Source organism: Gambusia affinis, linkage group LG18, assembly GCF_019740435.1.
Source record: "Gambusia affinis linkage group LG18, SWU_Gaff_1.0, whole genome shotgun sequence".
NCBI classification, from domain to species: Eukaryota; Metazoa; Chordata; class Actinopteri; order Cyprinodontiformes; family Poeciliidae; genus Gambusia; species Gambusia affinis.
In genome coordinates, this window is record NC_057885.1 from 7,917,201 (window position 1) to 7,944,572 (window position 27,372).

Here is a 27,372-nt window from a genome sequence, read left to right on the forward strand (position 1 = left end):
CTTTCTTGTTTTACGCTTCATGCCCAAAATGCTGCCAGATGGAGGATTTAAAAGTTGTCAAAGCCTCTTTAAGGATCGCGTAACCGAACGTTATTGGGAAGGTAGGCAACAATTGCTAACTATGCTAGTCTGTCGACGCAACATGCTAATGCGAGAACCACTTCCTTTTTGTGCTTCAAAATAAACGTGTTGAACACACAAACTGCTTAACACATTCATCTTTATATCTGAGGCTCCTACTGATAGCGTACATTTTCTTTACCACATTAAGTATTGTATGTTACTTCCACTGTAACACACAATACTATCCCATTTTATTGTTGTAGCGTCTTGAGCTATTGCTACATACACAGCAGACAAACGTGACTGGATGAAGGAAATTGTGGAGGTCAATGAAGAAGGAAATTCTTTTAAACAGGAAGTGGACAGGCGATAAAAAAATCTGACTTTTTCTTTTACCGTTAGCTTGGGTCAGGGCTACTTTACTAAAATGACTGGTGTTTCTACTTTTTTTTAAATCAATAATGGATTAACTACATTTTCAATTAGCAGACACGAGACACGGAGTGAAAATGACAAATAATTTTAACTCGGGGGGGGGGGGGGGTAGCTTAGCAGACCACGCCACACCGCTGCTTCAATCGTCAGGCGTTTGGCGGCAAGTGATTTATGTCAGCGAGGGCACGCTAAATATTAGCCCTAAAAACGAGCGACTCCTTTTGTGTCAAATGAGCTCATCAATAAAAGCGGAGCTGAGTGAGCCCAGAGAAAGCACGGTGAACTCCGCCTCGCCAGCTATCGGCACGCCCCGCTCCCCGTGCACACGCTCGCGCAGAGGAGCGAGAACTGAGCTAATTTCAGTGAAGCCATCACAGTTGGCTGGAAGCTGTAAATTTTTCAGAGTGAGGGACAGCTTAAGAGTAAAAAAAAAAAAATAATCAGGGAAGGAAGAGAGAAAGAAAGAAAGCAGGCGAGAACGTGTGTGTGTGTGTGTGCGTCTCTTTAAATAGACATCCTCAAACGCAGAGGGAGAGAGGAGGACAGAGAGGTGAACATGACAGGAGGGAGAGGGGAAACCAAGCGTCCGCTGGAGGGACATAATTAACAAATCCGAGTTCGTGTGTGACGGGTGATGTGACCATGTTGTACCTACTGTGTGTCTGCCTGATTTAGTGTCTCTGTTTGTGCGCTCGGGAACAGATGGTGCCAGCGAATCCTCGACGCAGGCAGGTTTTGTTTGAGCCCGGCGAAAGAAACATGTTCAGTCTCTGCCTTCGCTCGTAGGCTCATGACGTTGGATTACGAGTACAGCAGCGCCTGCGTGTTGTGATCTCGTTTTAGAGAGATCCAAGTGTGTGTGAGCTACGCTAATCAAAAATGATGGTGCTAAGTTATAGAGTGAGACGGATCAAATAAGAGTGAAATATTGATGTGATATCTGGTTTGACTTGACCTTAAAATGATGCAGCAGCAACGTCCAATATCATCTCCTTCCTAAAAGAAGTCTTTCTTTTTTTTTGCCAAAAGTGATTTTTTTTGTGATATTTTGGCCAAAAAAAAGACAACCAGAAAAAACCAGGTGGTGGTTTTCTCCAAATAGTCACTTTTGGCAAAAAGATAATCATGATTAGGTTAAATATTCTGTTGAACAATTTTAGTTTAGGTTTTCTCTGACATTGCAAGTAAGGCAAAAGTGAAAAAAAAAAAAAAAAAAAAAACCAATAAAGAAATTACTTTGAAAGTGTGAACGTTGGAGTGATCACCACACGCTTTTTAAAATGTAATTGTTTGACACCCAAAACTTACATTTGTGGCGTGTACAACTGGTGAAAGCCGAACCGAAAATATAAATTTTTCACAACCTTTATTGTGAACAGAGCGTGAAGGTTTCCCACAAATTAAACTCTGGTTAAGTCACAGAGAAAATGCATATTTTAAATTTTAAATCTTATGAGCTGCTCACCGTCAGGACACTCTGTTTGTGCAGTTTTCAGACTCCTCGGTGTTTTCTGTCGGTCGTGTGTGAAGCCGTTCAGGAGCTTCTGAGGATTTAACCTAAACCAAACAAAGGGGACATAATTAAGTAATTAAACAATATAATAACTATATCTGGATTTTTATGTCACATTTGGAACAAAGTAGCAATTATCTTCTGGAAAACAACAACCCTGAAAGAAAATACATTTTGATCTCCAATAACTAAGTATGCCTTTTATATATAGGGATTGTTAAATGATTTTTGGTGATAATGAGAAAAGCAAACTTCTTTAGGTTGAAATAACTATATCACATTTTCTCTAAAAAAAAAAAAAGACTTTTGTAATCTCAAGCTATTGAGAAAATTGAACCATAAACACAGTAATGAGACAAAAAAAAAGCTTCGTTTCTTAAGATAACGCATTGTTCTCAAAAGTAAATCCAAAACCATGTGCTTCTTGTAAAATGTTGAGAAAAACCAGAGCAACTACTTTTCCTGAAACTCTATAAGGAACAAAACAGTCTTTAAGTTGTTTTGTCTCATAAACTGATGATTCTAAAGGATTCTTATTGCCTTTGGGCTCCTGTAGTTTTCCTTTCAACTCCCTGTCAACCGCTCTGGAGAACTCATCTGTCATCGTAAAATAAAACAGAAATCCTCATTTGATATGTTCATCTGACTGCAGCAGCTCAGAGAAATAGGAATTTATTTCATCCCCCCCCAAAAAAGTCTTAAGGGTAAAAAGGGTAGATAGAGCAAAAAAATAAAAAATAAAAAATAAAATGGAAAACACACAAAAGGAAACTCATTTAACAGTTGGAAAATATGTTATTGTTTTTGAAGTCTATAGGAAAGCAGAGCACTCGAGGCAATACAACAAACCCACAACAAAAGTGAAGAATAATTAGTTTACAGCAAAATAAAATCTTGAACAAACTTTAGAAACCACAAAAAAAGCATCTTAAAGTGAAATTACCGTATTTTTCGGACTATAAGCCGCAGCCACAAAGTTTTCGGTTTTCCGAAGGAAAACAGGCCTGCCTCTCCAATGCCGAACCTTGGATTCGTTCACGTCGAGCTTACACGTGCAGCGGCTATCAATCTGATCGATAGCCTTCAACTTAAAAGCTGCATCATATGAACTTCTTCGTGATGTTTCCACGATGAGGTGGCACGAGTTTGAAAACATTTCTCCGTCCTGGCTGCTGCTAGCATGTGCTCGTTCTAAATGGAAACCCGGCACTTTCTTCTTTGATTTCCAATTTTGACTTCCAATGATTCACTTCCTCCTAAAGAGCCCCCTGGTGGTTGGAGAAAAATCCACAGAAAAGCAGCACCGGGCGATAAACTGCATGGTACAAAGCCTGGGAAAAAAGTATCGGTTTATAGTCCGAATAATACGGTAAATATACTTTGCCTATATGCCAGACTATTGGATTATTATTCCTGCTTTAATAAAAGTCAACTCTTCTATAATCTGAATGCAATTTACTATGAATTTTTTTTTAAGTGAGTTTGGTTTAATCAGGCACCACCATTACTGTAAATATTGTGTAATACAAAATTCTACACTGCAAAAACAAAATATTACCTAGTATTTTTGGTCTAGTTTCTAGTGAAAATATCTAGATGCTTGAAATAGGACAAAACTAACTTACAAGTAAGTTTTCAGCAACATGCAGGAGTTTGTTTTAAGTCAAATCATTAGAATTGATGAAAAAGGAAAAATTTTTTGTTTCACTGGCAGATTATTTCACTTATAGTAACATTACAAGTGAAATAATCTACCAGTGGAACTAGTAATTTTTCATCAAAATTAAGGAATTATTGACTTAATACAAGTTCCAAAGTTTCAAACTCATGACTTATGGCTTCAGCGCTACAATGCTGATTACAATTCCCACATCCTCAACCGCACTGTTTACCGTCAGCGACCAAATGTAGCGAGCGCGCCAAACGGCAATGTTGACAACTTAAACGTGGGTTGCGTGACAAAAGATTGTCCCTTTCAAATAATTGCCTTGTACAAAAATGTCAATGATGCGTTGATTCTAATGAATCTTGATCCATTTTGTCCGTGTCTGTTCAAATCACATGCTCTGTTCGGCAGCAGTGCTCCAGGTCCCCAGCTCTCCCTAGTTAACCAATTAGCTGTGTGTTGAATTGTTTAATCATAATGATGTGTTAAATATAGAGGAGAAACTCTTTAATATTTGGGAATATAACAGGATTTCCAGAGAAATCGGCTCGGCCAATTCAAGGCCTTGTCATCCTGTTTTACTGATGTTTTAGAGATGAAAACATCGTCTCTTCTTTTGAAGTCAGACGTCCGTTTTACTCCGTAGCAGCCTATGTGTCCTGAAAACATTCATCAGTGCAGACTCGAGGCCGTTATTGTGTTTCATCAAAGCGCAGGTTTTCTTCGTGCCTCTTTATTTATTGTTCTCCTTCGCTAGCTGTCAACTGTTCATTGGTCGAAGAGAGAAACAAAGCTTCACGTGGCGTCTTTGTTTGAAATAATAATCTTTTTATAAAAATAAAAAAATCGGCTTTTAAGATATGGTCCTAGAAAGCCTGGAACAAAACAAAAGACATGAAAATTTTGCAGAAGTACCAAGGCAGTTTCAGGATTTCACAACGACTCAGGGTAATTTACAGGGATTTGGGAAAGCATTTTACTTTGTCATAATTGTGTATGATGATACAACCACTAATTTTAGGATATTAAAATGTTATGGAAAAGATGAACATAAAGTAGTAATTGGACCCCCTAAGGGACGAAGGGTGTACAGAAAATGGATGGATGGATGGATAGTTAGTAATTGTGAAATAGCAGAAAACATACACATGGTTTTAGCTTTAAACTGTCTTTTAACAAAGACCAATTCAGACGTCCGTCTGTTTGAGGTTCAGTATTTGTGGATTTTACTGTGATCTGCTACGCCAAAGTATTCATGAAGAACAACAACATGCAGCATGTCTATGTTGACGTATATTTTGGTGTTTGCACAATGAAAATAGGCAGTTATAATTGTTTAGCTATTCGCAGGAAGCTGTTGTTCCTAAATACCACAAATGTGGGGGGTTCACGTTATTAGGACCCACACTGTTAAAACAAATCCCCTGAAGTATGAAGACTGTTGAGGTATATCATCTTTTGATGAAACATTTTGTGAAATAAAGTGATCTGGAAGTTGATGTAATGCCTAAAACATTTCTTCTCTCTCTTGGTGAGAATATTTCAGCTTATTCTGAGTCCTTGACATCTGCTGTCAGCCACTTCTTTTCATTCGTCTCTGGATCACTCTCTCCTTTTAAAAAGCAGAAACAAACACTTTTGAGAAAATAAGAAAAAAAAATGTCTACTTTTCCCAAAACACCTTTCTAGTGCAGACGTGGCATAAACTCCGACTTGTGCGTCCTTCTGGGTTGCCGGGTCGGTGAAGTGGTGATGAAGACGGATGGACACTCTACCAAGTCTCCAAGCGAGTTTGATGCACTTGTTGAAAACTGCTCTGCATTGTTTCCAATCATGGGGACATCTTTTGCCTTTCAGCAACAGTTTTCCCACCTATCAATCAGCAAACAGTAAACATCCACCAGCCCTCCAGGCTCAGAGCAAACTCCCTAAAGACAGGCAGCACCTTAGTGAGTCACCGCCGGCGATCCAGTTTGGCAGAGCGAGAGAGAAAGAAAGAGAGGAGACTAATAAACCCGAAGGAACCTGGAGCACAAGCTGGTTCCAAAAGAATTGTAAACAGTGTCTGACCCAAAATGGAGGCAGTCCCTAAGCTGTCCTGTGATGAGGCTGTTTTTTCTGGCGCCCGTCCTCCAGGCTTCCCTCTCTTGGGACCTTGCTCATGAATTCTTCGAAGCTTTCCTTCAGACTCGAGGCACAAATCCAAACTGTCCCTGTAAACCGAGGGCTTGCTTTTCAAGACGGGGAAACCGTCTGATGAGGTTACATCTTCCTTACCTGAAGAACACCTCAATATACATTCTGGATCTTCTTCAGAAAGTTTTAGATTCCTTGTTTATGTCTTGTTAGTAAATGAATCAATTTGGTAAATGAATCGAATCGTTGCTACTTATTTCTTTCAGAGCCACCCTAGTCATCTAATTAACAATTCAAGTTAATTTACAGTTCTAATAAGCAAATCATGTTTATAAACTTTTACTGTCCTCTAATTCAATTCATTCCATCAAGTGTTCAATGAGGTTCCCTGAAGGAGAATCAGTTAGCCGGAGTTTGTGGAAAAAAGGTGAGGAACACGTTTTGAGTAGCTCATAGAACTATTTCAACCTGTTCAAGGAAGAATAATAGGTCATCTTTAATGGAGAGATATTTATTCTATCATCTCCCACACATACAAACAGTATGGACAGTAAAATACATTGAGGCTTGTCAATGCATCGTGACAAAACGTGTAAGACTGTGGAGGGTACGAATACTATTATATAATATTATCTGTGCCCATACATGGCCAAATGGATTCTGTGCAAACGCACCTCTACGGTCTCCATGGAAGTGATCACCTGCACAGCCCTGAACTGTCTCGCCGTCCTGGAACAATTCCACCAGGTGCCATTTTGGCCACTTTGAAGGTGCTCATTTCAGATTTCATCAGCGACCTCACACTGTCAAAGGTCAAACTGATTCCACCTTCGAGTCACCAATCGTCACTTGTAACAAGAGCTGGACAGTAAAATACATTGGTTGGCAGCTGGTCTCCCAGAGACCAGCTGCCAACATTCAGTGGGAGGTGCATAAGGTCAAGTGTATAATCAGGGGCAGGCTTGTCATTTTCTTCCACATCCACAAGGTTACGGACCATTAATCTGTCCCAGGAGTTCGACTGTCACCTTTGAGTGTTGCGGTAATGGTCTCGCATCCGAGGTACAAAGAATGCCTAACGTGGTCAAGTTGAAAGGTCACAGTGTTTGAACTTGCAAAAGAGGTTTGGAGTGAGTTGCTGATGTACATTTGAATCTGTCCAAGGTAAACTTTTTTTCCACAGAGCAATGAGACCCCATAGCTAAGTGTTTATATTCTAAATTTAATAAGCAATCTATTTCTCAGGACCAACAGCAAACAAAATAAAATACTATTTAGACAATAAATGATCAACCACTCAATAAAAATGATTAAATTCAATAGCATGGCAAAAATATATCACAATTTTGTAAGGTACTGAGTAAAAAATGCCCAGATAACGAATAAAATCAAGGCATAACAACAAAAATGGTTTTGATAGTGACTGAAGACTCAAAAGTATTTTCAGAAAATAGATACCAAATCAGATGATGCACTGAGAGGCAAGAAACTGTGACCAAAAGATTCTTAGACACGGTGGGATCTTGCTCCTTTCATTCAGGTTGTAAAAGATCTAGAAAGCAAGAGTTTGAGTAGATACCAGGAGGTCCAAATCGAGTACAGTAATAATGTTTCACTCTCTTCTGCTGCCAATTCCTATGTTTTGAGAGACATGCTGCGATCAGAAATGCTGACAGCCTCTTGTAAATCTCACAACCAAAGTCAGGCTCTATATTCTCAGGAGAGCACACAGAGATTGATGTTTAGTACTGTTAGTCAGGCTGAACATGCTACAAGCTAACATGAGTTGCTAAAGAACGTTTGAAATGACAATTACTTCTTTTGTCTTTGTGATTAAGTGTTAGCAAACTCCAGGACGGGTCCGACTCGGGATTCTGCGGCGCATTTATTGAGCTAACAATGCATCCCTCACAGAGAAAACCAGAAGAGAAAACACAATGTAAAGTTGTGTTGATCTTATAATGGTCTAAATTGAGGAGTTGCTAGCTTAATTTGTTGTGGATAGAAAAAAGTTCATGAGACTGTGAGACTGGACAATGCGCACGCAGCCCCTCCCTGCTCCTCTCCTATCAGTCACTCATCCCAGATGATTTGCACATGATTGACCTTGCAGTTACTACGTGCGGCAAAATAGAGCTGGAAGATGATAAAAGTTCAAAACAGAAAACGTTTCACTGCTTACTTAACTTATGCTCGCCAAACGAAAGCAGCAAAAGCTTAATTCAATTGATATGACGGGTTTACTTTGGGTTTGCGCCGAGTCAGGCTGGATTGTTGTTTTTTTTTGTCTCAATCTAAACTTTACTTGATCTTGACCACTCAGAGAAGTGAGAAATAAGCTTAAAAGTATATTTATGTATGCTTATTGGTACAAACACTGGAGATTGTAACAATCTCTAGTTATTACTGGGCTATCTTTTCTTATTCATTGCTTCTTTTTTTTTGTTCAAGTCAACCGATAAGAGAAACAGAAAAGGCAAGATCCCTCCAAGGCAGTCACCTTGGAACTGCCTGTTATTACGGGAAGTTATCAGTAAAAGCAGCCAACACCTGCCTTTACACTGCAAGAACAACAAGGGTCAAAGCCACTGCAGTGGACAGCAGGAGTAAAATAAATGTATGTGTCACACACTCATCTATATGCAGTGAAGAGGTTACGAGCATACATTTTCAACTAAACTTTCCAACCATTACATGTCTGGATAAACAGCTACCCTACTTGGTATTCACAGAATAATTTGAAAGCTTAAAAGTCTCATACAAATGCACAAGGTTAACAACAAGCATTGTAGGACGGGGCAGAGGAAGTGCTTACTGGAATTAAAATATAGCTTGAACCAATCAAAAGACTTGGCTCAAGCAGCATCAGCTCATGCATGGTCTGCTTTTACAATATCTGAGAAAGAATTGGCTTTAATCAGATGTGGTCAGATTTGATTAAAGGGTCAGTATTACGTAATTTCCAGGCTTAGTGCCATTTTAAAGCACAATCAACCGTCAGTTGATTGTGCTTGTAACCATCAGTTGTTACAAAATGTTGTATATATCAAATATGACTTTAAGGAAATGTGACCACGATATTTAATGCCTTGACATTGGGCCTCCGTCTCTTTAAAAACTCCATCTTCAGGAAGTCATCACAATATCTACTGATGTAGATCAGTAGATTTCCACCAGCGTTCCACGGACAACTATAATGAGCTCAGCAGATGTGCGGTTCCACATCTGCTAACTGCTGCTGGCTAGTCTGAAGGAGCCGAGTGAGGAAGTCGCTGGGGAGGATTTCTCTGGGAGGCGGACCTTAAAAACTGCAGCTCTGAGGTGGAGCTGCGTCTCAAAGGCGGGTCTAGGTACAACCAGACGTTTTGCACGGCTGAATGGTTGCCATGGGAGATTAAAGGACTTTAGAACAATATGAAACAAGGCAACACTACAGGTGTGTTTTTGATGAGGGAATCACATTATAACATGATGTAAAGCTCAAAAAGTTATTTAACTTTTTTTTTTTAAATATGTTTTTTTAATTGCCAGCACAATTTGAGAAGCAAGTTTTCTTTTATGAGTGATTTGTGATTTATACAGAAATGCAAACTTAATTCATCAGTTAGAAAGATGTACTAAAGATTACATAAACTGCATTTTGTGCGACTTCAAATTAGGGTTTAGTGAACATAAATATCATCGTTACTCTGCTTCTTTATCATTTCTGTTTCATTATTATATGAACATCTTTTGATTTAAGCAAATACATAGATCATACCTTCGATATGTTGTTTGTTCTTAAGATCATCAGAGTTTTTTTTCTAAAAGTTTTATGTATCCTCCAAGTGTGGACATTTCTAATGTATAATAAACAGTTTTTTGTTTTTTTATTTCACCAATTTTTAAAAAAAAAATTTTTTTTGGTCATTTTTCTTATTCCTGAACTGGGTCAGACCTTTCTGGGTGGGCTGGATGACAACAAATTAACCAGTACAAAAGCCTCTGCCTTCACTTCTTATTTCTGGTGGCATCAGACATTTATTATGGTGAATATAAATCTTCTACCTGTTGAATGCCACCATACAGACATTTTTAAACCACATTAATCACTAGAAACCACTTCAGTACTGAGCATAAAATCTCGAAGCAAAACTAAACATCAGCTCTGCAGCCTAAAGTGCCGAAAATAAACTGTTCACTTTTATAGTAAAAATGGAAAGCAGCTCTTTAATGTAGATTCACCAAGTGCAGATCAGATTAAATATTTATCTTACATTTACCGAATGTGTTAGAAACGTAACAGCGTTCATTTGGTTAAGTATGAATATTGATGTATGAGCACATACAGCATCACCAAACCTTTTTTTTTTTCCTTCAGTTCATTTCCCAAGGCTATGCAGGATTTATTTATTTATTTTTCATTTCTACGTGCAATAAAAGTCAACATGGAAAGACTTTGAACTTACTCGCAAGGAGGTAATCCATCACAATAAATGCTTAAATTGCATTTGCTTCTCCTGAAGGTTTCCTTATCGGAGCGCCAGAGCAATAATTACCCCACCAGGCCTGATAATGCAACGCATTCATGGGTGTAGGCCAGCTAATTTAATTTGTCAATCTTGTTTTTCTTCGCTCTGATCACCGATTGATGGGAAACTGGTTCAGTGTGTCTGTGTTAGCCTCTTTAAACGCTTTCTTACGATACGAGTCGAAAAGGTTTGAACATGTTCCTTGATGTTCGTCCGTTTTTTTCCTATGAACCTCCAGACTCTGTCGAGGGGACATCCTCCCTCATATATAGTTAGATATTTGAATTAAGAATTTCTAATCCATACGGAAACAGTAGTTTTATTTTGCATATTTTCATCTGGTATAAACGCAGTCAAGGCGCTATGCCACTAATGGTCACCGGTGTATATTCCAGATAACCAGGATCGTACCGTTAGCACTTTGGCATCTTCCAGCGGCACAAGTGAGGTATTGCTGCAAACATGAATACTATATTACAAAACACAAAAGATCACGCAAAGATGTTTGAAATTCATTTTCAAAAGTTACAAAGAATTTCACAAGCTGCGTTTCCATTACAAATAAGAGCACTTTTTTTTTTCTATGTCATGCTAATGTAAAAAAAAAAATAAAATAAATAATAATAATAATAATAAAAACACAATAACCCAACTGCGGTGTTTCCACTGAATAAGAAATGGAATTAAAATCACGTTCACGCGATAAGTCATTAAAAGTCGTGGCTGTGCCGGATGTAAACTGTTACATCAGATGCATTCAGAGTTCAACCGTGGAGCCGACGCCGTCAGAGGAGACGTTGGCGTCGGAGGGACAAACCAGCGCCTTACGCTGCAGAGCGGCTGCGTCGGCCACGATTGGGGGAAATTGTAGTTGGTGGTTTTCTAGAAGAGCTACGTATTCAACACATTCAAATAAAATAGCTGTTTATAAACTGTGTGATGCTGCGAGAGCTCTAGTGGAGCCAGCTGCACATTGTGTGAAAAAAATAAAAAAATAAAAAAATAAATAAACATTATCATCCCCCTGTGGTCTACTTCGTGGTTTTCACCAGTTGTAACATAATCACATGACAATTGTGATGCGGAAAAAAAAATGTTTCCATTAGAGTTGTGCTTAATGCATCTATTTTGACACGGTCGAAAAACCACCTCTTCCAAGAGCAAAAGTTTGTCACAGAAAAGCGCGGGTTTTGTTAAAATTCGGCGTGTTTTCATTAAGCAAATTTATTTTTGTAATTTTATTTAATCAGATCTCCGAATGTTTCGCCCTCTGCTAAACTTACCGACAATATTTTAGGTGATTTTTGCTTGACTTTTTTTAAATTTATTTTTTTAAGTTCAATGAAACTGAAACAATCATCAAAGCAGTTTCCGAAATGTGCAATACAAATAAGCCTGATGAAAATCTTATAAAAACCAATGCTGCAATAATTCATCAAGCAGATGCTAAAACCACTGGGCTTTGTCAGAGGGAGTAAAATTAAGACCTGTTTTGTCACACAAAGTCATGTTGTGCTGCAGTAATAACTAAAAAAAGACCCAAACCCTAAATAATCCATTCGACCTTGCATTTGACCTTGATATTGAATTTAAGACTGAAATAACATTGATTATCAAAGATAAAAACACCAGAGGAAGTGCTTATGTTTTAACAGTAGCCCTCTGATAACAGCAGCATTTTAACAAATGATACTGTCAAGTACTTTTCTGACACAGTCTTTCAAAATACACCAATACACGTACATGTTAACACTGTAAGACTGCAGCAATGTAGACAGTACAGGCTAGAAAAAGAGAAAAACAGAAGTCTAATTAGAATGCTGCTGGAAAGGTACACCAAACAATTACATTATATGTTGACTTCATTTCTGTAACACTTCAAATAAATGGGTTGATGTTCTTGTGAGAGGGAATAGTAAATGTGGGGATTAAGTCAACATTTATATATCTAATCCACCGGGGAGCCAAACAGAAAACCAGATTATCCCAGTGTGATTAAGTATGGCTTCCATCTTGCCAATGTGTGTTTCATGCAAGCGCTGCTCAGTGCCCAAATATGTTTTCTTGCTCATTTGCTTCGTTTTAATGGCCTTATTTAAATCCAGGCACTAGTTTCCCATAATATAGCAGAACCCACATGAGCCATGACATCACTATTTTGTTGTTCCCAGAAAGACACCAGAAAGGCGGCGATTCATCAAGTTGGAAAAAGTCAGTTGTTGTCAAATCCGTCCAAGCACATCCAAGCAAGACATCTCTTATGTCTATTTGACATCGGCCATCTTTGTTTTGTGCAGAAAAATCTGTTAAGTGGACTTTTTGAGAGGACAGGTCCTGTCCGGCTTTAGCTCGTCTTAACAACCGTAACCCTAGTAACACGTCAACAAACTTTCTGTAGACTCCTTTTTACCTTCTAAACATTCCATGGAAGCCAATGCTGTCGTTCAGTGAAACACTCCTCAACAGGATACTGTGTTTACGTCAACGGTACGCAGGTCCAAGCTCAATGTTTCAGTGAATGAATGAACAGTTACACTCCGTACACATTTTTTTCACTTACTAGAAATGATCTCCATCACCTTTTTTGGGAGCACGGGAACCAGATTCTCAACAACCTCCCACAGCAATGACCTCAAGGCGAATGACTACGTGATCGTCAGTAGGAACAGATTGAGCCTCAATCAACAACAGTGAATTACAATCTCTCTTGTCATATAAGAAACACGTTATCTATCTTTTAAAATTATGTTTGCTACTATTTTAAATCAATTCAGTGCTTTAATATTACAACTTTGAAACAGAATCATCTAAAAATCTGTATATGCAGATTTTAATTCCAAATGTAGTTTTTTTTCCAGTCATTGAAAAACAAAGGGCCAGTAGTATGTATTTTCCAGGCATCGAGTGTGATTTTATAGCAAAATCAAGTAACTCTTTTACCTTAACATGTTATTTAAAAAAATGCTAAGTGTATATTTATAGAATGTGACTTAAAAGAAATTTGACTTTGCAATTTAAGGCCTTGAAGTCAGGCCTCTGTCTCTTTAAGAAGCTCCTGCTCTTCCTGAAACTCCGCCTTCAGGAAGTTGTCACAACATGGCTCCTCTACGTTTAACCACCTCTACATTTTTACCAGCATCGAAAAGAGAAACAACTCGTATAATGAGCTCAGGATACTTGCAGTTCCACCAGGTGTTTGCTAATTACTGCTGCTAGTCTGAAGGAGCTGAGTCGGGGAGTCCTGTGAAGTCGAAGCTTCAGGGAGGAGCTGTGTCTCAAAGACGGGGCTAGGTCCACCCAGACAGCTGAATGGTTGCCACGGGAGACTAAAGGATTTTTAAAACATGCATGAAAGAATCAAAGCAACACCCCATGTATGTTTTTGATAAGGGAATAACATCATAACATGATGTAAAGCTTGAAAAGTTGATTTTGACATAATACTGCTCCTTTAACTATTAACTATTGATCATAATGTTTCTTGAGATCATGATTTTAGCTCTAATAAGCCTCTAGTGCTCTTATTAGCTCTAGGCCTAAATCTTATAGCCCCATTTGAAATGTAGCAACCCTACTTCTACTTGTTTGCAGTGTCTCTCAGTTCTGTGGTGGCGTATTCGCTCAAGGGTCCAAAACGATACCAGGTCACGATTAGTAACTGTAACTTGTACATGTGCAGCATAAAAAAAAAAAAAGAAGAAAAAAATCAACGCAGACATTTACTGAGAGAACTGGCTGAGAATTTAGCCAAGTTTGAAACCAGACCCAAACGCAGAAAGTGAGATTATTAGTACTTTAAATTGGACATTTTTAGAGAACCGGAGTCCTAATTGAGCACAGAGTACCAAATGTCAAAGCACCCTGTGAGAGAAGCAGACAATGTGGGCTGATGGATTTTGGAATCATATCTGGTGCTGCGTCAGATGGGAATGAAGATAGATTGTAGCCAAGAGCGAACTGGAGGAGCTGGTAAGAGCGGGAAGCTTGGAAACAGATGGGACCCACACACACACACCCAACACACACAAACATGCAATCAGATGTATATCTTGCTACATGAATACTTTTCCACTGTTTGTGTAAACCATCAAAAGTTTTGTACTCTGAAAAATATATTTGCATCTTATGTTTTTATTTAAAAAAAAAAAACAAAAAAAAAACTACTTTGTGGAACTTCATTCAAGTGTACGATTTTCATCTTGATTAGAAAGTACAGGTTTTTAGAATGACAAACCATTTTAAAGTTCACTAAGTTACCATACAGTGATAAAAATGGCAGCAGCAAAACAGTGACCAAATATCTTTGCAGTTTCACACAAACATGAATTACCTAAAGCAATCTATAGAAGCTATAACACTGCAAAAAACACAAAGTCTTACCAAGTATTTTTGTTCTAGTTTCCAGTGAAAATGCCTTACCACACTTGAACTAAAGTGTAGTAAGGTAATAATTTATTGCGCTTTAACTTACAAGTACCTTTTCAGGAAGATGTGTCAGGTAATTTCAAGTAAATAATTCCTTACTATTGATTAGAAAACACACTAGTTCCACTGGCAGATTGTTTCACTTTAAACAAGACATTTTTCCCATATTCGAAGTGAAATAGTCTGCCAGTGGAACTAGAAATTTCCCATGAAAATTAATGACTTATTGACTTAAAACAAGCTCAGATCTCGCTGAAAAGTTACCTGTAAGTTAGTCTCGTCTTATTTAAAATGTTTGAAGTTATTTGCACTGGAAACTAGAACAAAAACACTTGGTAAGGTTCTGTGTTTTCGCGGTGGGTTTTTATTTGCACGGCCGTTGGGGTGAACGACTTGTCCCTTCCTTTGCTGAAATGACCGACTATAAATCTCAAAGTCTTGCAATCTGTTCGTTTTTTAGAGCTTCGGTCATCAATATTGCATTGTTTCTGGTCCAAACAAGCTCCTTCAGGCAGTTGTTATTCTTTCGGCATTTCAGCATCCTTATTGTTGAAAGAATAATAATGATACAAACAGTTGTGGTGATGACTAATCTGAAGGCTGGCCAGTCTACATTTTGATATTAATGAACTGTGTTCATGAATGTTACTTGTAATCTTCTTTAGTGAGATGTCCAGAAATCCTCGAAATTGACTCCAAAGATTATAGTGAAGATGCAAAAGAATAGGTGACGTAACTCCGACTAGTATATGTTGCGGCACGAATGTTAGAAGTGTGGAAGCCACATTGCGCCATCTTTGGATGGATTCAAAAGCTCTTTCTCTTTTCATTTTCAATTTAGTACAAATGTGAAACATAAAAAAAAAAAATAAATAAAAAAAATCCTGATGATCTGAAAATTTCATGTGCGGAAATTGTTTTGCTATTTTTTTGTGTGTGTAACTTGAGAAACTCAAACAGCTAATCATTCATTGCGCTTTAAAGTCTGGCATGAATAGATATAGATAAATAGAAGAAGAAACAATACTAGTCAGTTCATTATTCCCCACTCTGTCTGCTTCCCTTCCCTTTGTCTTCATCTCTTTTTTTCATTCTTTTCCATTATCTCTGTCCCCACAAGAGTCTCACCAACGCGCGTTTCTTAACGTCCATTACTTCTCCATTAAAATCCAGCGTGACCCATGTAATTGCTTCCAATAAGTGGATCCCGATGGAAAATATTTATATATATACAAATCCATCATGTTTGCACTGCAATGCGCTGGGTGTTAGTCCTCTGTTACGTGTCAAACCAAAAACAGATAATGTTCTCTGTCAGAGCTTTTATTGCACATTCGGCCAGCGCTCGTGTGTGCCAGCTGACTGCAGCCTTGACCAATGCAGATAATATTCTCACAGACTCTCGTTCCACCTTTTCAACCTGCTGCGCATATAAAAAACGAAAAGTGTGTGGCAGAGAGATTTAAATTGTATTTCCAGACGTGGATAAAGATGAAGTCCAGAGTGTGTGTGTCAGTTTTTGAGAGAGGAGAGGGCATTCAAGCATACTAGACAGTGGGGAGCTCAGGTGTGTGTGTGTGTGTCAGTGAGAGAATGAGGGAACAATGGAATGAGCAGGACTGGCAAAGAGCCAAATTGTAAAGTGGAGGGAAGGCACATGTGTTAAGCAGGCTTACCTTACACATTTTAGATGGATCAGACTTCATTGTGTTAACACACAATCATGGGAATCCAGACACTTCGGATTTTTTCATAATTTTTGAATGATAGAAAAACATATTTGTTGTAAGAAACAGCAGAAGAAAGTGTGTGTGTGGGTGTGTGTGCGTATGCGTGTGTGTGTGTGTGTGTGTGTGTGTGTGAGAGAAGGGGAGGACAGGAGAGGAAAAAATCTGGGCGACTCCACAGGTGATTTAAAATTCATGCCATGCAGAGCAGCATCACTATATGGCTGAAGTGGGAACGATGCGAAAACACAGAATACGTGACGAGAATAAACCCGGCATATTCACTGCACTTTTGTCACAGCGATGCTGCATTTGTACGGCTGGAAAAGACTCCCAACATCTATGTGCCGAATAGAACTCCATATGTAGACGTTTTTTTTACACATGGACGGGAAAAGCACCAACACAGAGGTCCCACCGTCCTGCATGTTTTAGATGTTTCCCTGCTGATTCACACATCAACTGGAGACATGTTAAGGAGGTCATATAATAATTACCTCCTTAACAGGGAAACATCTATATGTGCTGTATCTTACCCCAGAGGTTGGACAACAGAGTAGGAAAAGGATAAAGTCCAAGGAGTTTTGCTAGCATTGAGCCAACAAAGCTAACGAGCTTAGCTAACGAAAGCCGAAAAAAGTGAGGCTGCAACAGCTGACTAAAAACTTAATCTAGCAATTGAAATTAGAGGTTTTTATATTTATGCCTTTATTTTGAAGGCGTTTTATACAGTTTCCTCTCTTTCTTTCTTGACATTCTCCACTGATCTGTTCAGGGCGGAGCAGCGGTCGCCGCTGACGTGAGGAGTGTTAATGATCGTGATGTGAATGTGTGGATGTTTCTCGTCACTTCTCACCGTGTTGTGTGGCTGCTGGTGGATGTTTTCAGCCTTTAAAATGTCTTTTGTTTTTTACTGCTAGGATCATCGTGGTTTAGCTAACTTAGCTGTTAGCCTTGAGATGTTAGCCTTTAAATTGTTAGCCAGATTATTTCGAGACAATGTCCTACATCTTTCAGCTTTAAAACAGCAATTCGGACAAAGGGAATAAATACTGATGTATAGGTTTATTTATTCACTTGTGGTTTTATTCTGAATAGTAAATCAGAGCTTTAATTATTCTTTTTATTTCTGTATTTTCAAAAACTGCTCTGTTCTGTAGTTAGGGTTACATCGATGTGGCCACAATTCTTCAGTAAACCCTCATAAACCTGCAGATGTGTCAGGATCCATGTTTCTCTGTGTATTTATTTCTAGTTTTCTTGTGTGTCTGAGTCTCTGTGTTGTCCTGTCTCCCCGTGATTAGTTCCCAGGTGTGTCTCGTTCCCTGATTACCTCATGTGTATTTAATGTCACCTGTGTCTCTGTGTCTTGTCGGATCCTCGTCATACTTCGTCGTCCTGTTCCCTAGTGGTATCCTGTTCCCTGCGTTCTGGTTTTTTTGTCATTAAACTTCATCATTTCACTTTAACGGTCCATCTGCGTTTCTGCCTCACCTCCACCACCTCAAAACATGACAGAAGGATCCGACCACAAACGAGGTGAGGTAGCTACCTTTTTGGCTCAGTTGGACCGGGAGGTTTTTCGGGGGACTAGACTGGTCTTGGCACCCCCCGGATACGGTCCCCTCCGTTACCTCCGCCAGGGAAGTAGGCGACCTGAGCCGCCGGTGGACCCGGCCCCTGGTCGCTTCCCGAAAGCACCACCTCCGCAGTCAGTCTGGAGGAAGCGGCGTGAGCCGCCGATGAACTCGGCCCCTCGTCGCTTCCCGGATCAACCACCTCCGCAGGCCACCCGGAGACAACGACGTGAGCCGCCGGTGGATCCGGCCCCTCGTCGCCCTCCGGGAACGCCACCTCCGCTGCCGGCCCCGAGGCGCTTCGCCGGCACTCCTCCGCTGCCGGCCCCGAGGCGGCTCGCCGGACTTCCCCCGCAGCCGGCCCCGAGGCGGCTCGCCGGACTTCCCCCGCAGCCGGCCCCGAGGCGGCTCGCCGGACTTCCCCCGCAGCCGGCCCCGAGGCGGCTCGCCGGACTTCCCCCGCAGCCGGCCCCGAGGCGGCTCGCCGGACTTCCCCCGCAGCCGGGTCGCCGGACTTCCCCCGCAGCCGGCCCCGAGGCGGCTCGCCGGACTTCCCCCGCAGCCGGCCCCGAGGCGGCTCGCCGGACTTCCCCCGCAGTCGGCCCCGAGGCGGCTCGCCGGACTTCCCCCGCTGCCGGCCCCAGTGCCAGTGAGGAGTTTCCCAGTGCCAGTTCCGAGTTTCCCAGTGCCAGTTCCGAGTTTCCCAGTGCCAGTTCCGAGTTCCGAGTTTCCCAGTGCCAGTCCCGAGTTTCCCAGTGCCAGTCCCGAGTTTCCCAGTGCCAGTCCCGAGTTTCCCTGTGCCAGTCCCGAGTTTCCCTGTGCCAGTCCCGAGTTTCCCTGTGCCAGTCCCGAGTTTCCCTGTGCCAGTCCCGAGTTTCCCTGTGCCAGTCCCGAGTTTCCCTGTGCCAGTCCCGAGTTTCCCTGTGCCAGTCCCGAGCCTCCCTGTGCCAGTCCCGAGCCTCCCTGTGCTCCTCGTTGCCGCCCCCGTGCGGCCCTAGAGACTCCTCGTCGCCGCGGACGGCCGCCGGACCGCCTCCGTGGCTCCCGCCTCCTGCGCCGCGGACGGCCGCCGGACCCCCTCCGTGGTTCCCGCCTCCTGCGCCGCGGACGGCCGCCGGACCCCCTCCGTGGTTCCCGCCTCCTGCGCCGCGGACGGCCGCCGGACCCCCTCCGTGGTTCCCGCCTCCTGCGCCGCGGACGGCCGCCGGACCCCCTCCGTGGTTCCCCCCTCCTGCGCCGCGGACGGCCGCCGGACCCCCTCCGTGGTTCCCGCCTCCTGCGCCTCCGCCCACTCTGTTGGGTTGGTTTTTTGTTTTGGACTCTTGGCCTTCCTGTGCCTCCGCCCACCCGGTTGGGTTTGTTTTGTTTTTTTTGTGTTGGACTCTGGCCCCCCGTCCAGCTCCCCTCCACCCACCCTTGTGTTTCAGTTTTTGGGCGTCTGGGAGCCGCCCGTTTAGGGGGGGGTACTGTCAGGATCCATGTTTCTCTGTGTATTTATTTCTAGTTTTCTTGTGTGTCTGAGTCTCTGTGTTGTCCTGTCTCCCCGTGATTAGTTCCCAGGTGTGTCTCGTTCCCTGATTACCTCATGTGTATTTAATGTCACCTGTGTCTCTGTGTCTTGTCGGATCCTCGTCATACTTCGTCGTCCTGTTCCCTAGTGGTATCCTGTTCCCTGCGTTCTGGTTTTTTTGTCATTAAACTTCATCATTTCACTTTAACGGTCCATCTGCGTTTCTGCCTCACCTCCACCACCTCAAAACATGACAAGATGACCAGTGTGCTGTCTAACAGAAGCACTGTAATGGTTAATTAGGCAAAAAAAAACAAAAAAATTAATAAGCAACAGAGGTCAGAGTCTTGAACGCTGCTAGTACCATAGTTGGTTGCCATAGAGACTGAATGCAAGCTGAGGAGGAGACACTGCTGACAAACGAGTGACTTTAAATCCCTGCTGCCTGCTTATTGATGTTGTAGATGCAGCTCAAGTCCCCAAATTTAGTTTTTCTCTCTATTTATATGGATTTAAAAGGAAAATAAATAGTTACTTTTACATGTTAATTTGCTGGAGTATCCAAAATCCACGTCAAACAATGGCATGCAAGTTTTCCTTTTATCTCGTCTAAGATACTAACATGTTGATATAATATAAAATAGAAGTAACGAAGCGTGAGAAAAAAGAAAAAAAATCTGTTAAGCATAGCCAAAAGTTGCATCTGACAGTTTTAATAATTTGCAGAGCCATTTTTTCATCCACTCTGACCTTTGTTTAGTCCACAGCATGGCAAAGCTAAAGCACAAGCCACAACAACACAGACAGAAGCCGTCCACACCTTCGCTTATTTTAGAGACATTTCTCATGTTGGACTTATGGAGTTAATAAGATTTAGAAAAATAAGATTTCTTCATACGGAAGATGCACCAATCTATTGTGTGATACACCGTGTATCTTCTTTGTTGGTTCTTCTGACTCCACAGCCATAAGAGGTGCATAGAAGTGACAGGAAGTCAGACGTTACGAAAGGTCATGCAAGAAATAAAAGCCAAAAATCATAAAAGGAAGTAGTCTTGCTGTCAGGAGTAAGTTATTTGTCCAGACAAAAAAAAAAAAAAAAAAGTAGTAGGTTTACCCTTTACATTTTTCCGCATTCATCTTAGGCTAAGCTACTAATTCATTTCCTTTTGTCACGCTCTCTTTTTCTCAGCAGTTACTAGGAGAAATAGTTGGGTTTTATTTTTTTTTCTTTCAAGCTCTTGCATCTTTGAACTTGTAAAAGTTGGGTTTTGCTTCAATGTATTAATTAATTTAGGCATGGGCAAGTTTTAAATGAAAATACATCATTGGTATGTGATGGTGCACATCAACAATAATAAAGTTTTTACATTATTATTAGTGGACGATTGAAGGAAAAGATAGAATGATCAGCCTTTGAATTTTGTAAAAGCTTTCAGGTAATCATTCATTTTGTGCAGAATAACCGCCATTTGAATTTTTTATCCGACAAAAACGTTTGAATCACGTATAATTTTCTTAATACTTTACAACTGCACACCACTTTGTGTTGGTTTTTCACGTATAATTGTGATGAAATGTATTTGCTTGGGGTTGTAATGTGACAAAATACTAAAAAAAAAAAAACCCTCAAGGGTTGTAAATACTTTTGCAAGCCGCTGTATTTAGCTACTTGCTCCATAATGGAATGGTTGCCCAGACTTAATTACTAGTTTCAATAACAATTGTCCCAATATTTGTTCCAAACAATACTAGACTCCTATTGCACAACACTGCCATGTGTCACTGCTGTGCTTGATTTCAGGCTCTCTCCTTTAATGCCATTAATCTCTCGCTGTCCTTGAATCCTGCTCTTTCCTTTTGGTTTGCTCCGCGCATTTCGTTTTGTTTTCATCTTCCCGTAAGTCTCTAAAATTGTCCTGTCACATCCCCCCGCTGTCCTTTTGTGTTTACTGCCACACGTCTTCTCCGTGTCACCTTCTCTGCTTTGCAGGGCGAACAAACACATAAAACTTGAAGCAGTCTTAATTTATTTATTTTGTCTCCCTTTGTGACCAAGGGGAATGGAAGTACAGTAAATAATACACATGGGATATAAAATTCTTATCTTTGGGAATTTTGCCGCATGCTTACTCGTCTCTCCAGCATCTTATCATCAACGCGCAGCAACTGCAATATATTTCTGCGTCGCCTATTTTCCTTTTACCAAAGTCCCCAGGGCCGTATTTCTTGTCTGATGCGTTGGTCTTTAGAACAAAACACAATCAGTTTTTTTTCTGATAATGTTGATTGCCAAGCACACTCACCGAAGTCTGCGCAGCCATACTTCACTCAGCGTTCCTTTTCTTCTTCTCACCTCCACCATGCCTTTTCCCATCGCCTACTCATTCAAAGGCCCACCAGCGACTCAATCAACGTTGTCAGATAAATATGAGGGATGCATCTGAGTGACGCGCAAAACACAAACCGGCTAACAATGAGCTGACATAATTGTGGCACATTATGGAGAAAAACTGTGAGAACAGTCCCAACAGATTAATTAGCTTGACTGACTCCGTCAACCGATGTTGATGGATGACGCAGTCGCCTCTGAAAATAGTTGGTTCCATATTTTAGATGGCAGCTCTGAGCGAGAATGTGTTTGGTTGGTTTCTTTTTCCTGCCTCACTGGGTGCTGTACAATATGTTTTTCCAGTGTTGGAAAGTTGGATAAGATCTTTTCCTGGTTTTGACAGTGTTTAATACGCTACCTAAGGCACTAAGATAAGCCGTACAACCTGGGAGATGAACTCCGAGAGGTGGTCTGCTGCAGGCGGCTTTCTGGATGACTGGGAATGTTGTCCAGTGGTGCGCAAATAACAAACCAGAACGCTGGAGATAGCCGACGTAATCTATACAAAAACATGTTCTTGACAGAAACCCTAAACTCTCATTCGCACCAAAATAACTCCTCAGCTCGTTGACAGTCAGTAGATACAGACCTCCAAACTTGACATTGCAATCAGATTAGCTCATAAACAGGGAGGTTCATGAAATGGACAAGCAGTTGCCTTATGCCGCAATGTGCAATACAAAGTGTTGGATGCAGGTAAGGTGCGCCAACATTGGACTCTATAGCAGTAAAGACATATTCTTCGGGCCGACTAATCATGCCTCTCTGACTCGCGATCCAATGAACAACTCGTCTGGGTCTTGACTACACTGCATAAAGGAAAAAGTTTAATAATAGATTATTATTCAGGAATTATTAAGCTCTTGTATCTTGCTGAAAAGTTACTTGTAAGATAGTTTTGTCTTATTTCAGGTGTATCAGGAAAATCTAGAAAATAGAGAAAATATACTTGATACGAGTTTGTGGCTTTTACAGTGTTTAAACTTTTTAACCACCATCTAAAGAGTTTGATTTTGGCCTAATTGGACCACACTACGTTTTCTCAGAATTTCACAGACCTTTCTAAATGTTTTTCAACCACCTCTACATGCACTTCAACCCACTTCTTCTTCTGCAGACGAGTCTTGCACGGCTCAGGCCATGGTGGTCAACGGCAACACTTGTTTTCTTGTACCAAGTCTTTTTGAAGATTTTCACCAGTGGTCCTCGTCTCTTGGACAACTCTTCTGATAATAATTTCCACTCGTCTGTCTGGGTCCGGTTTATGGTGTTCCACTTCCTGCTTATGGCTTTAACAGCTCAAAGGAAATTTCAGTTGTTTAGAAAGTCTTCTGTGCCATCAGTATGTTTTGGGGCGACTGGTTTTGCCCAATGTGAGACGTTCCTTTACCTGGGACTGAACCGGCTGATATTAACTCATGCTAAAAGGCAGGATTGCTTTCTGTTTACTGACAGATTTCAGTTGGTTTCATGGCCTGTTTGTGCCTCCCTTCCTTTATGAGTTCAGTACTTTTGTCATTCCATTTCGTTACACATTCGTAAGTTAATTCACAGACCGCTGCGGCTGGATTTCTTGTTATCGACATCTGGTGAGAATTTCACGCCAATTGCACCTTCGGAAATACATTTTCTTAGAAAATTAGCGATGCACTCAATACTCCTTTTACCCACTGTGGTTAGGAGGCAATATTGCTCACTTGCAATGCATGCAAAGCAATTCACAGGTGGTTATTCAGCTTTCATTGCAGTGAGAAGGAGGCGTTCTGTAATGTATTACAAAAAATGAGAAAGTAGAAGGGGTGCTTTATAGTTAGGGGGTTTAAAGAGTGTTTTTTTTTTTTAAGTACAAAAACTGTCTTAAAAAAACTCAAAGGCAGAAAGAAAAGCTTGGGCTTTGATAAGACTTCGAACCTCTGGGCCATGTCTTTGGAAGTGACGACGGGCTGATAATTGAATAAGGTGAAGAGACCCACAGTGTTGCTTTTTTGAAGATTCAGATCGTATCACACAACATCCTGTCGAACACAATATGTTCAAGCCAAAAAAACTGCTGACGTTTTAACACCTACACTCTTTTAAGTTTAAATGTTTCCGCAGTGGTGAGGGGAAAAAAAATCTGCTGTTTCAATAAAAGAAAGAAAGTATAAATACCTCTGATTTTATTTCACATTTTATCCTGTTAGAGTACTGAATTTCATTGTATTTTAAGTTAGGAATGCACCGATCCAATTTTTTTCACTTCCTATACCAATACAGATACCTCTGACTTTGAATCAGCCGATACCAATCAGATACAAAAAACAGAGCTGAATTGACTTGAAATGTTTGTTTTATAAAACACAGATATAAATGCACTTCACCAGCACAGTGCACTAAAATATACCAATAACTTCACAAGCTTGGTCAAGCATGTAAAAACAACACGACTTTAATTTGTTCATTGAATTTGGAGTTAACAGTCAATGTAACAAATAAGTATAGATCATATTTTGTCCTGTTAAGTGAAAGGAATTTCCCTAAAACCAAACCCAGCTGTCCTGAACAACACCATCCTCAAAATGAAGCAGGATTCACCATTCAACAGAGATACAATTAAACGGCTTCGACCAAAGAAGATTAACAGAAAAGAATGTTCTAGCATTCTCAGTCTAGTTGAGAATATTTGGCGTAGACTTAAAATTTGATTCTCACAGACATTATTCCTGTGTGGCTGAGCCACAGCTATTTTGAAAATGCGATTAGGCAGAAAGATTCATCTCTAGTTTGGTAAAAACGACATATACCTAAAAAAAACAACAAAAAAAAACAACAAAAAAAACAACACCTGCTGTAATTTCAAAAACATAAAATCTGTGTACGCCACAGTCCCTCCACTTCACAGCTATGTACCACTTTGAGTTGGCCCATCACGTTCGGTCCACCGGAACTGTTGAGGAAAAACAAAAATATCATAAAAACCTCAAATGACGGAAAATGTGCTAAGAGAGTTTGTGTATGAATGAATGGCTTTTTTTTTTTTTTTTTTTTTGCATACATGTGTGCTTTTCATTAACCTCGTCTCCCGAGTTTCCCCGCGGCGCAGCTCGTGTTTGCAAAAGCCGTCAGAGGCAGCAGATCACCGATAAGGGAAATTAAAGTTGAAATTTATCAAAGCTAAAAATGGTCCTGGCGAGCATCCTCTTGTGGATGGCATGTGTTCGTAGGGAGACAGAGGGCTTTTCTTACTCTGACATATGCCTGTGTGTGTGTGCGTGTGTGTGTGTGTGTGTGTAGACTTTGTATGTGGCTTTCTGCCTCCTCTGGGGAGACCCCACGCACCGTCTGTCTCTGACTGATTCAGTATTCATTGCCACATAGAGAAAGGAAGGAGACAAAGAAAAAGTAAGAAAGAAAAAGGAGGTGGGAAGAGAAGATGACGATGAAGAGGAGGAAGAGAAAGAGGAGCAAAGGGTAAGAGAAAATGTTAAAGAAGCAGCAAGACAATACAGAGACAGATGGAAGGAAAGGAACATAACTGTGAGGAACCAAAGTAGTTTTTAGTTTTTAGTTTCACGGTAAAACATTAAGACAGGTGTCTCCTTTAAGGCACAATTTTTACTTTTTAGTGTCTTAAATTATAGGAATTTTACACTTTTGCTTTATCGGCCAATAAAAAGTAAGAAGGAAAAGGAAGTAGGTCATTTTTGTGTAGAACTTTAACTTAGCGTCTGGCTAAGAGCAACACAGATGAATACGAGACGAAAAGCAAAACTGACTGATCGACGTTAAGCTTACAGCAAATATACAGGAGTACATGGCACATCAAATAAACTATGTATGATAGTGAGATATGGAAAACATAAGCACATCCATTTAAGCTCGACTCCTTATGCAATATCATAATCAGTACAGGGTTTCCCTCAGAAAACCTGCCACGCCTGGTGTGAGGGGCGCTAAGCTAGTCCAATGACATTTTTATTTGTGTTAAAAAATGTGCAAAGTTACAGAAATACGGAGGTGCACAAAGAGGCATCGTAATTTGGACATGACAGCGTCTAAGGCCAATGGGCAGGGGAAAGGAAGCAATTGGTGCCCGCTAAAATATATCATTCAGTTAGCTTAATCCGTCTTTACTGTCACTGGTGCTTGAAAAAGCCTTTGTAATAAACAAGCAGCACTTAATCTGGTGGTGGAAGTAAAGCCTGGTGGCCCGCCAGGCTTATAATGCACTGGGGGAAACCCTGCAGTATGTAAAAAGTATTACTTAAATGTTGGACATTTTGGGAAAATGTAAAGAAAACCTTATCAAGAAAACTTGTACAGTTTCACTGTTTCTTTGAGAATTCCTATTTAAAAGTTCATGGATTCGTAAATAACGTTGAAACTGGATTCTACGGTACACCATATAAAAAAAAATTCAAAAGTTCTTCTCACTGACTGACTGACGTTAAACCACACTAAATGTATCTGTTCTTCTACATTTTGTAAGATGTCCATCTCTTCAAATGTTTATTAAACCACTCAAGAAAGTAAGATTGTTCTGTGTCACTAAGAGTCAAAATCAACAATAACCTCAGTGACAGATTCATGTACTGATTTAAGGCTTAAAATCCACCAAGACGCTTTTACAGCACAACACAAAAAGAAGATATTCTCAGTATATTAAATCACAATTGTAATTGGAAAGAACTTCTTCAATTGGATTTGTTAGAATAATATCATTCCACTACATTTCACTTACATATGTAGCCTCCTGCTGTCCTTATGCTTACATCTGCTGCATGTTTTTAGCGGGTGATAAGCTAACGCTCACCAAATGTGATGCGGACATTGGGTAATGATACAGAGAGAGTCGGGAAGAACAAAGTCTTTAACAAATTCTTTAGCATTACGGTTGTAATTTTAAGTTGTCTCAAATTCAAGTGGTTGTCCGTAGTGACCAAACCTTGGAGAAAGGGAGAGACTGAGCGGAGGTTATCACCTTGAAAACAGTATTCCAACTATAAAGGCATCATGTCTTAAATACAATTTAAATACATGAACTGCCAATTTGTCTCGTTTTCCAATCGAATAAACAACACCAAGACGCTGCCAGTGGCAGGAAAAGCAGCTTGGCATTAGCAAAGAGGACTTGGCAAGTTTTCCACAGCTGCAGCTGAACTCACATCGACGTTTCCCTTACACATGTGGCTAAGCCTGAGATAAAAATGTATTGCCAAGCAGCATCATTGCAACACAAAAATAATCAACAAACGTACATTTCCTTACTCTTTCTGCTCAGTATGCATCCACTGTAAATGTGTTAAAAGGACAAAAACAGGCTTGGGCTGTTTCATTCCTTACTGAACAAATCCAGGTGATACCAGACCTGAACCAGATCAATCAAGATCAATCGTACCATAGAAATGCTTAATTTAAAAAAAGAAAGTGTTTTTAGG

At 40.5% G+C, this 27,372-nt stretch overlaps 1 protein-coding gene across 2 annotated transcripts in view; it reads right to left on the reverse strand.

Moving 5' to 3' along the window:
* Window positions 1-27,372, reverse strand: part of htr2cl1 (5-hydroxytryptamine (serotonin) receptor 2C, G protein-coupled-like 1) — a 322,666-nt gene that overhangs the window by 72,231 nt on the left and 223,063 nt on the right. Inside the window, exons 1-2 of one of the 2 annotated variants that reach the window (XM_044097000.1) lie at window positions 2,955-3,179; window positions 1,964-2,055 (exon numbers count right to left, since the gene is read on the reverse strand). The gene's annotated coding sequence lies outside the window, so the exon portion shown is untranslated. Of the gene's footprint in view, window positions 1-1,963; window positions 2,056-2,954; window positions 3,180-27,372 lie in introns of those variants that run through there. The other variant, XM_044096999.1, reaches the window with a different exon arrangement.